The sequence below is a fragment of the Schistocerca americana genome, chromosome 4 (genome assembly GCF_021461395.2).
Source record: "Schistocerca americana isolate TAMUIC-IGC-003095 chromosome 4, iqSchAmer2.1, whole genome shotgun sequence".
NCBI classification, from domain to species: Eukaryota; Metazoa; Arthropoda; class Insecta; order Orthoptera; family Acrididae; genus Schistocerca; species Schistocerca americana.
In genome coordinates, this window is record NC_060122.1 from 255368024 (window position 1) to 255380112 (window position 12089).

Here is a 12089-nt window from a genome sequence, read left to right on the forward strand (position 1 = left end):
CAGTTTTTATCGATTTCCCACAAATGTGTGTCCCATGACTTAAACTCATTTTTAAAAAATTTGATTCTATTACACTGTAAAGATCAACAGCTGGAGCTGTCAACTGCCTACCACATTGAAGAATCTGTCTCAAGGATAACATGCTGGCACTAAGATGATTTCATTGCCTCCCCTACCAATGGCTGGAATACTTTTTGCAACATAAGGGGTATCAAATGCATGATGGCAGCCGCAGCAATTGAAGCATCTGAAGAGGCCCAGAGGCTTTAATTGGCTCCCTCCCTAAATGGAAGTAGCTGCCCGAGGAGACATGAAACATCAGATATTTCAGCTTAAATCAAGCAAAGCATTACAGCAGTCTACTGGAACAAAAATCAGTCCTATTGCATCAGAAATACTGACACTCACCTTGTAAGCTACACTGTGGGAGTGTGCCAAGTGGCTCCACTCAGTGAATCCCACTTTACAATAGGGAACAGTTTTTCGATAGAAGTGGTTTAAGCATTGTACCAACAACACAATGGTGAAAGAACAGCAATATCTTTCTAGTCATTCATTAATTTACCACCAAATAACTGAAACATGATTATATGACTTTACAATATTTGTCAATGATAGGCAAGAGCAAGATGCCACATTCACCGGGACTGATGACCTCTGCAGTTTGGTCCCTGTCATCCCTAAACCAACCAACCAACCACATTCACCAATCCAATCCAATCCCTTTCTCACCAACACTTCATAAGCCAGCGGCAACATCACACAAACTAAGTACTTCTCAGCGATTGTTTATAGCAACGTATTTTACAGAAAAGCTCACTTAACAACCACAAATAAATAGTCACTTAATAAATTAAAAATGCCAATGGCCTTGCCTGATTAGCAAATTTAAGTACTGTTGTGCTTGGGTAGCACTTGGTTGGATGACTGTCTGAGTCTGCCGAGGACTCTTAGCTAGTGGGGTGCACTCAGCCCTTGTGACACCAATTGAGGAGCTACTTGATTGAGAAATAGTGGCTCCAGTCACAAAAACTGACAACTGTTGGGAGAGCGATGTGCTGATCACATGCCCCTCCTTATCCATATACAGTTGGTACTTTTGGGCATTCTGAGGCCTGTGTGGACAGAGTGTATTGAATGTTTGAGCTTGTTTGTTAACCAGCAGGTTTACAGACACTTTTCAATTGGGTTTAATGATCTTTCAGATTCATGTTCAGATTCTTATGTCCATTAGGAGGGCATACTTTTATTATTCAGTTAAGTAGCTATGTGAATTGATAGAAACCACTAATTAGAATTTATATGTATAGAGTTTGTAAACCATTTCACAGTCTTTCATAATCTGTTCAATATGAATATGTTTATTGAATAAATTAATGTGTTAACTGAAAGAGTATTTCTGTTAGACCTCTTCCCTTCATATTAAAATGTTCTTTTTGTAAATCTGCACTGTAGGATACTTAAAAATCACATTAGCCATGAAAGTTGTGCGTATTAACATTTGTAGCTTATACCTTAAAGAGGTGGCCAGGATATAATTAGTTTATTGGCTATGGGTAACTTTATACATGCAAGGTGTTTCCCAAGATGTAGTCTGCCCATAAACCAAAAGGTGAGTAGTGCTCATGGTGGTGGAAGCCATCTAACCCGGAAGACCACTACAGCTGCCACACAGGAGGACTAGAACTGTGTGCCAAGATTTATGTATAATCTGTTCACATGTTTTTCTTGCATTAGCATTTTTATTAATATATATCTATACTCACTGTAATGTTAACACACTTTGTTGAAAATGAACAACCCTAGGCATGTCTGCGCACTGCATCAGCGATTCATGAGGTGATCTGTGGAAGGGTTGTTATACCTTTGTGGAATACCTGTAGTTGCTTTTTGTGATGTAGTGCTATAAAGAGAATGGGATACCACCTGCTTACTCTTCAGTTTGTAGGTATTGTAATATAAGCTAAAATATTTCAGTAGTCAATACCTTATCACACTGTATTATAAATTGTAGCTTCATTTGACGTTGTCAATTGCTGTAATGGCCTAAAGACAATAAAATCTTTATTATTATTATTATAACCTCCACCCTGTTACATCCCCAGACCACAGTTTATGCTTTAATAAGATTCTTCTGCACTTAGATGTGGCAAAAACACTTAATATTTCTATTTAACAATAAACTGTAGTTTTACAAAATTAAAACACTATTTTTAATAATATGCAGTTTTTCATCCCCTGCAACATGGGAACTATTAGTCCTAGAGAAAAATCGAACAGGAGCTTTTTGTAGGAAATTGAATATAGTTTGAGTTTGTACTGGGAAACATTGTCACTAGAAGCCATGGAAGAAACTGACATTTAATTTGTTGATGCTCTTTGCAGAGAACAGTTTCTCTTGCTTTCTATTTTGGCAAATTCGGACTAAGCATTTTCTGTAATCCTTTTAGATTCCTTTATACTTATATGCAATTTCAGCAGCAAAGTAACTGATGCTGGCTGAAGTAGAAAGGATATTAAACACAGATTGGTGTTTCTGAAATTGAGGAATTTCTTAATATATAACATAAATATAAGTGTCAGGAAGGGTTTTCTGTAGGTATTTGTATGGAATGTAACTATGCATGGAAGTGAAACATGGACAATAAGCCATTCAGACAAGAAGAGGATAGAACTTTTGAAATGTGGTACTGCAGAAGAATGTTGAATATTAAATGGCTAGGTCAAATAGCTGATAAGGAGGAGGTATTGAATCAAATAGGGGGGAAAGGAAATTTGTGGCATAACTTTATAAAAGAAGGACACATACTAAAACTGGAAAGAATCATCAATATGCTAAAGGAGGGAAGTGTGGAGGGTATAAATTGTAGAGGAAGGCCAAGGAATGAATACAGCTAGCAAGTTCAAATGGATGTAGGTTGTGGTTGTTATTCTGAGATGAAGCGTCTTGCACAGGGCAGAATAGCATGCAGAACTGAATCAAATCAGCCTTCAGACTGAAGACCACAACAACAATGCATTTAAACAGATACTTGATTCATTTTTTTCATTTTAATTAACTTGTTAGTAATTTGATAATAGGGATTATGAGACAGGCCAATGGTACTGACTGACTCTGCACCAATTATTCATCATTTTTGCAATTGAATAATAATTTCTATGAATCATTAACAATCCTAATTTCAATGCTTTGGCAGTGTCTTGCTGTTTTTTTTTTTTTTTTTTTTTTTTTTTGTTTTTTCCTTTCATAAATCATGTAATGAAGCTGTATGATTTGGATAAACTTACATAAATTAGAAACATATGCCAAGATTCCATCTTCGAACAACAGTTGCAAGAGATGTACATGTGACCTCTAAATCACCAACCAGTAGCCACAAATTAGAACTGCAAGTCTCATCTAAAAAATTCCCATTGGGATTTCCTTTACCCCAGTCCCAATCTACTTGAGTTTTCAGCTCCTAGATTTTTATTATGCTCATTAATAATATTATTTATATCTTAAGCTGAGAAATTGTGGGAGGGGGGCGGAGGCTGTGTAATTTATCATTTCCTAGCTGCCACTATGTGGTCCTTCTGCAGCTGTTGTCTACAATACAGTTGGGTTTCTGGAGAAAAGGGGCTTTCTTAAGGCTGGAATTGATGATCCAGTTTTCCCCTAATTCTCTTAAATGGGTAGCGGTCAGAGATGACTAGGCTCATTACAAGGTCAAGCGATTCCTGTGATTGGCAGTGTATTTCCAACACTTGCGTAGAGAGTTCTAAAAGTTGTGATATGAAGCAACAAGTAACAGAAATGCTATAACTGCTTACATTCTCTCCTGATACTGATTGGCTGAAAAATTCATTGGCTGAAAAATTCATAGGTAAAATAATTCCATGGAGCAACCTGTAACAGCAAAATCAGTGAGTTGGCGGCACGCCTTTGTATGATGTAGAAGCTGTGTGCCCTCTTGAGCAGAGGTAGTGTTTCCATCGTTTATTTCTGAAGCTGGAGATAGGTAGTATTTAGTGATTAATTGATTAGTTTGTGCAGCATGGAATACAGAGAGAATCTGAAGTGCTTTCCTGGGTTTAGGCATGGATCAGATACTTTCCTCTTTTTCTCGGTGAGTGTTGTAGATTAGGGAGCATAGACTTGCTCAACAAAAAGGGAGAGCAGAGTGTGACGTCATTAGCCATTAGCTAGCTGGAGGTTGTGCTGGATAAAAGTGATAGATTTGGCTGGATTAACTGATACCAAATAAAATTTGTTTGTTTCTGTGCAGATTTGAGAATGATGTTTTGTGTGGTTCCTACCGTATTGATGCTGAGCTATGGTCCTTTTTGTTATTGTGGTGATTATTGGCTAGAGTTGCTAGCAACCAGTTGGAGGCAGTGTATTAAGTGTTAGCAGTGTACATACATCAGTTCAGTGGTCAGGTCTCAGAATCTTTCTGAAAATAGTTGGATTGCTATAGGGCTTGGATTATTGACAATGAATCAGTAAGATCTTTAAGCCAGTCTCGTGGGTCAACACAACACAACAGCCGTGTACCGCAAGTCTCTAGAGGAACGGAAGGTTCCAAATGATTGGAAAAGAGCACAGGTAGTCCCAGTCTTCAAGAAGGGTCGTCGAGCAGATGTGCAAAACTATAGACCTATATCTCTGACGTCGATCTATTGTAGAATTTTAGAACATGTTTTTTGCTCGAGTATCATGTCATTTTTGGAAACCCAGAATCTACTATGTAGGAATCAACATGGGTCCCGGAAACAGCGATCATGTGAGACCCAACTCGCTTTATTTTTTCATGAGACCCAGAAAATATTAGATACAGGCTCCCAGGTAGATGCTATTTTTCTTGACTTCCGGAAGGTGTTCGATACAGTTCCGCACTGTCGCCTGATAAACAAAGTAAGAGCCTACGGAATATCAGACCAGCTGTGTGGCTGGATTGAAGAGTTTTTAGCAAACAGAACAGAGCATGTTGTTATCAATGGAGAGACGTCTACAGACGTTAAAGTAACCTCTGGCGTGCCACAGGGGAGTGTTATGGGACCATTGCTTTTCACAATATATATAAATGACCTAGTAGATAGTGTCGGAAGTTCCATGCGGCTTTTCACGGATGATGCTGTCGTATACAGAGAAGTTGCAGCATTAGAAAATTGTAGCGAAATGCAGGAAGATCTGCAGCGGATAGGCACTTGGTGCAGGGAGTGGCAACTGACCCTTAACATAGACAAATGTAATGTATTGCGAATACATAGAAAGAAGGATCCTTTATTGTATGATTATATGATAGCGGAACAAACACTGGTAGCAGTTACATCTGTAAAATATCTGGGAGTATGCGTGCGGAACGATTTGAAGTGGAATGATCATATAAAATTAATTGTTGGTAAGGCGGGTACCAGGTTGAGATCCATTGGGTGAGTCCTTAGAAAATGTAGTCCAACAACAAAGGAGGTGGCTTACAAACCACTCGTTCGACCTATACTTGAGTATTGCTCATCAGTGTGGGATCCGTACCAGATCGGGTTGACAGAGGAGATAGAGAAGATCCAAAGAAAAGCGGCGCGTTTCGTCACAGGGTTATTTGGTAACCGTGATAGCATTACGGAGATGTTTAACAAACTCAAGTGGCAGACTCTGCAAGAGAGGCGCTCTGCATCACGGTGTAGCTTGCTCGCCAAGTTTCGAGAGGGTGCGTTTCTGGATGAGGTATAGAATATATTGCTTCCCCCTACTTATACCTCCCGAGGAGATCACGAATGTAAAATTAGAGAGATTCGAGCGCGCACGGAGGCTTTCAGACAGTCGTTCTTCCCGCGAACCATACGCGACTGGAACAGGAAAGGGAGGTAATGACAGTGGCACGTAAGTGCCCTCTGCCACACACCGTTGGGTGGCTTGCGGAGTATAAATGTAGATGTAGAAGGATGGGAACCCTTATTTAGACTCATTTGGTTGTAATAGCAGTGAATTAATCCAGGTCTGCCAGTAAATGTTTCCAATTAAGTTTGTAGAGAAGTAAAATGTATAATTTATCCAGCACACTGCACATCACCAAGAATGCATGGATACTGGCCATGGCCACAAGTATGACTTCACATGATGTCATGGAATCACAGAGGCATGAATGAAAGGACTGTTTCACTACATGCATTGAAATTAATTTTTGGTTTACTATTGCATCAGAATACTGTGACAACAAAGAGCGAAGTTCAATAAATCTACAAAAAAAAACTTATTGTTACTTTTATTAGCCAAATTAGTGGAACAATTAGTTACTTTTATAACACTCTTACAAATCACACATCATAAACTAATTATTGTACGAACAATGGAAAAGCTGTGATGGAATAATAACAATATTGCTGCACACCACCTACAGGAGGTGACAAATGGCAGACAGACATACTGAAAAATAGACAGCTACAAATTATCAGCTAATGGATTAAGACCTTCATCATATGTAGACAAAATATATATCCATGCGCGAAATTTATCCTACCATCCTTATTTACCCCTGGATATTTTCATCTGTTTTCCTGGTCCTACCTGCACCATACATGCTCTCACATCTCGTATCTAGCAGACCCCATCCCTATATTAACACTTACACCATACTGACTTTGCAATCAATTTAGACTCTCCGTCCCCTCTCTCCATTCACTTCTACCCACTGTCTTTACCCCGCCCAGTTCTCTTACATTTATTTTTATTTTCTTTTGATATCACATCACATATTTTGTTTTCTCTTGTTTTTTGTTATACTTCCTCTGATTTCATCATTGTTTTCTCATTATGTTTCCTTCTTGTTTCATCTTTTCTGTGTTCTTTTGAGATTTCCATACATTTTATGAGTTTTTTATTCCAATATAAACCTTCCTCTTTCCATCTCCACTAATATAGGAAGTTTCCTTATTCCTAGCCAGAACCCAGTTCCACATACTATTCACTTGTTGTTGCCTAAATCATGGAACCGTCTCAAATGACTTGGCATTGACCACCTCTGTTCAAATTCCATCAGTTCATAGCTCTCAATAATCTAGTTCTTCAAAACCAAATAAATGAATCCCAGGTCTCCTAGAACTACTTTTGTTTACCATCTATAAAATCCTCCTGCTCTCTAATGCCCAATTCCAGCAGCGTATCTCCCAGATCAAGACCCTTGCCCTCCAGGAACTAGAGGAGCATGCCCAATGCCACCTCAAAAAACCTGCCCAATCTGTTCACCTCATACTCCACCTTGGATTACCATGACGACAAAAGCCACCATAAATGACCTACACATTTCTCACAGGCACCAAAATCTGCCATGCAGAATTTTATTACTATATATGCCACACCCTTAGAAGCTCCCTCCCACCAACCTACAGAACCCAGAACCTAAACAGATCCACAACACAGCCACAAACTTGCACTCCAAAATCCTTAGACCTGCACAAGTATCAGACCTTTCCAAAGGCTTTACCTTTTGCCTCACTACAAAATTCAGTCATGTTGATCTTGTTGAAGACCTACTCTCCTCCTCCTGGTCCCTACAGTGGAAACACATTTCCACCATCAACCCTACCGATCAGATTCAACCTAAAACCAATACTGAACCCTGCCATACTCAGTTTACTCCTCCATCTAACTGTGATCCACCTCCACTCCCCCAGAATCATCTGAAGATAATTTTCCAAAATTTCTTAACATCAACCCTTGTGTCACCATCATTTCCTCACAAATTCTTTAATATGGAAATCAGCCTCATATCCACAGAGAGATCTGCAGTCCACCACCTAAAACTGATCCCATCCTTATAATCTTACCTTCTGACAAAGGTTCCACCACTGTCATTATTAGCTGTAGGGATTACATGGTAGATGGGCTCCGTCAGCTGTCAGACATGTACACCTTCAAGCCCTGACACAGTGATCTCATTCCAGAAATCCAGCAGGATCACTATGCCCTCCTCAGATCCCTAGGTTTATCCCAACAACTCTCCTTGAGTCTATTTTCCTCATCACCCTCCATCTTTCCTTATTTTTCTACTTCCTACATACTTCCTAAAATAGACAGCCTCAGCCACACAGGACTCCCTATTGTGGCTTAATACAGTACCCCTACAGAGAGAATATTTCATCCCATTACCCATAAACAACCAACCTGTATAAAAGACACTGTGTAATCATTTCCTCTATCGACAATCCACACTACCTGTTCCTTTACCATCCAGCACTCTGCTCATCACTGTTGATGTCACTTCCCTCAACACTAGAGTCTCCAATCCCCACTGCCTTGCCACCATGAACACTGCCTTCCCCAATGGCCAACTGACTCAAAATCTCCAAATCCTCCTTTTTTGTTCATCTTGACCAGCTGTATCCCCGCACACAGTTACTTACCCTTTGAAGGCATCACCAACTAACAAATCCATCATAACACAATGGGCACATGCATGGAACTGTCCTATTCTGTTCTATTCATGGGCCATCTAGAGGAATCCTTACTATCTGGATGCCTCACATGGTTTAGATTCAGTGATGATGTCTTCATGATCCGGACTGATGGTGAGGATGCTCTATCCACATTTCTCCAGAACTTCAACACCTTCTTACTCATGCAAGTCACCTGTTTCTCCTCAGCAGAAAAACCCACCTTACCTGAGGTCAAACTCCTCCTCACAGAAAGCTACGTCAGTACCTCCATCCACATCAAATCTATCAACCACCAACAATATCCCACCACCTGTGGTCATCACATCTATAGTGATGAGCAGTACCTCTCCAAATATGTCAAGGGTCTCACTGAGGCTCTCACAGACAGAAATTATGCTCCACATAGTGTAACGCAGAATCTTGTATTCAAGATTACTAAGCTGCAGTGGACAAGACAGGATTCAGTAAGAACATGCCTGCTATATCACATGAAATCTGCACTGAAATTCAGCATCACATTTGCAAGTTTTCTGTCAAAACATCTCATTATGGGGTAAAGAAGTAAATTACTTGGATGCAAGGCTGAACCTTAAAAAATGCATAATTTATTTTGCGAGGAACAACCTAATCCTGAAGTGAAATATATTTTTATGCTAATTATTTCAATAAGAACTTTACTACAGATTTGATAGACACCAAATAGATGTTTGCAGTATCTGCAAGGAACTTCAAGTCAAAATGAAGTTCACGCACTTATCACAAAATGTTGAACTAACAGCAGCAAGTGAGCCAAGTATTCACAAGCACAGAAGTTACAAATTTTATTCCTCTATGAAATCATGCTCAGAACCCTGCCAGTATGATGATATAGTCTGTGTTGCCTTAGACCACATGTAAAATTTATGTCTACCTCATTAACAGTTCAGGAAATATTCTATGTAAGGCAGCTATGGGTACATGTATTTACTACACACAACCTCCAAGACAATAGTTCCATAATACACATGTATTTTTAAGGGCAGGCATTCATATTGGACTATTTCACCTATGAAATTAAACCAGGCGTGAACAAACTTCACTTGTACTCAGATGTGTATCCAGGTCAGAATAAGAATCACTCATTTATTTGTTTCTGCATGTGTTTGGTTGAAGATAATTATTCATGGAAATTATTCATTGCTTCCCTGTTAGAGGTCATTCCTCCCTGTCTTGCAATAGAGATTTTTGTATTTTCAAGAAACAATAAAGTGCTGTAGCAGAAACTACAGTCCAAAAGAATATTGTACAACCATTGTTAAAGCAAAAAGGGATGTTACAATAAAAATGGTTGATGGAACTGACACCATTAACGTGGATGCATGGTGGCCTAAGCATTATAGGAAAACAACTCTAAGCAATGATTCAACAGAAAAAGATGTTCCTAGAAGTGTGAAGGTGCTATTTGCTCCTGCATCATCCTCTGAGTTCCAGTATTCTACAGATCATCCTGGCAGAGCGGTTGCTCGTCCCTTCATTGGGAGCATAATCTGTCACACATTCCAATTGTCTCAGCCTGGACTGAGAAATGGTCCTCTTGTGAACCAGTTGAAGGCCTATGAGGAAGGATAAGTAGCAATCAAATCAACGAAACAGGATGAAGTCATAAAGGTTCATTGTTATGTCATGACTTCAGAGGTGAGTAAAGCATTCTTTGATGAAGTGCTAGAATGACTGTGTCAATGTAAATGCATTACCTGCCTTTTCTAAGAGTATGACTTTTAATATCTGTTTTGTTGTTCAGTATCTGTGACTGTAGTGCAACTGTTTTATCAATAGTGGGGTTTTATGAAAATACTGTATAAGAAAATAATAAACTATTCCTGTGTTGTGTGAAGCAAATAATAGTTATTCCATTTGCAATGCCTGCTCAAAAAATTCCAGAACTTCGTCCACAAAATTTTTCTGTGCTTACCTTTTACTTATTGTGCATGGTCTCCTATGAAATACTCTCCTCCACAATTGGTACACCATTCCTAATTCTGTTTTCACTTCAAGAAGCAGCCTTGATATGCCTCTTGCTGGATCGTGTGAACCGCTGTCTGCAAAGCTTCTTTTATCTAATTTATCATTGCAAATCTCTTTTTTTTCAATGGGGTTTACAGTTTTTTAAATCAAAAAAATCCGGCAGGGGCCAGGTTTGGGGAGTATGGAGGATGCAGCAGCACAGTGATTTCATTTCTTATGCAATAGTCATGCACCAACAGGAATGAATGTGCGGGTGCATAATCATGAAACAAAAGCCATCAGTTGTCTTGTCACATTTCAGGCCATTTCCTTCTCACATTGTCTCACAGGCATTGCAACACATCCCAAGAGTAGCATCAATTAATAGTTTGTCCCTGAGGCATGAATTCATGATGAACTAATCCTTCATAGTCAAAGAAAACTATCAACATGGCTTTGACATTTGACCTGACCTGATGAGCTTTGTTTGGTCTTGGAGAACCTTTCCCGACCCATTGTGAAGATTGAACCTTGGTCTCAGCATCATAACCATAGACCCATGTCTCATTACCAGTTACGATTTGCTTATGGAACATCTTAATCTCGTTTTCACAACCCAAAAGATCATCACAGATTGCGAGGTGAAGGTCTGATCTTGACTCATGAGCTGTGGGGTGAACTTGGCAGCAACACAATCCATTCAAAGATGCTGTGCCAAGATTTCATGGTGTGATCCGACCAAAATGTTACATTCTTCTGCAGTCTCTCAGACCTTCAGTTGTCAGTTAGCATGCACTATTGACTTCCTGGCATGAGCATCATAGGCAGACATCAAAGGACTTCCTGAATGACAGTCATCTTTAACTTCTGTCCAGCCATTTTTAGACTGTGTGAACCATTCATGACACTGAGAGTGGCTTAAGTAATCAGCATCATAGGCTTCCTGCATCTTTTGATGTGTCTCTGTAAAGGATTTCTTGAGTGTCAAACAAAATTTAATGCATACTCTTTCCTCCTCTAACTCTGCCATCTCAAAATTCACAAACTGTGTGACACAATGTTTTACTCAATACAGCACTGAACAATAACAATGAAACTTCTTGCAGTTACGCATTAAACACAGGTATGTGCGGGGATGCCAAATGCATTTCACTCCAACACACCACTGGCACAAAATTGTGAATGTTCCAGAATTTTTTGAGCAGGCCTCATATGTTACCTTCTATTTTCATGCTCGGATATGCATATATTCATTTAGAAATAAAGGAAATAAACCAAGAATGTGAATGTTATTGCTCACTTACAGGTTCTGTTCGTTTCATGTTGAAAGGAAGTAAGTCCAGCTATGTATTTTGTCAGTAAAAGCATTAGTAACTTATGGAACAATGCTATTCCGGCTTTATTATATTGGTGTGTGTGTGTGTGTGTGTGTGTGCACTTTACACATACAAACACTTATGTCTCGTATTACATTAGAAGAGTGGAAAAACAGTTTTTGTGTTTATCTCAAAATTCTAAAAATGGGACATAGTGACTTTTAACAACAAGCGATTGAATTGGTGAAAGGATAAAATATAAAAATGCAGTAAATGGAGTGGACAAAAGGGTATACAAATATTTAAAAGATGAGATTGTCATGTAAAGCAAACTGGCAAAGTAGGAGTGTCTTGAAGACCAATGTGAGACTGTAG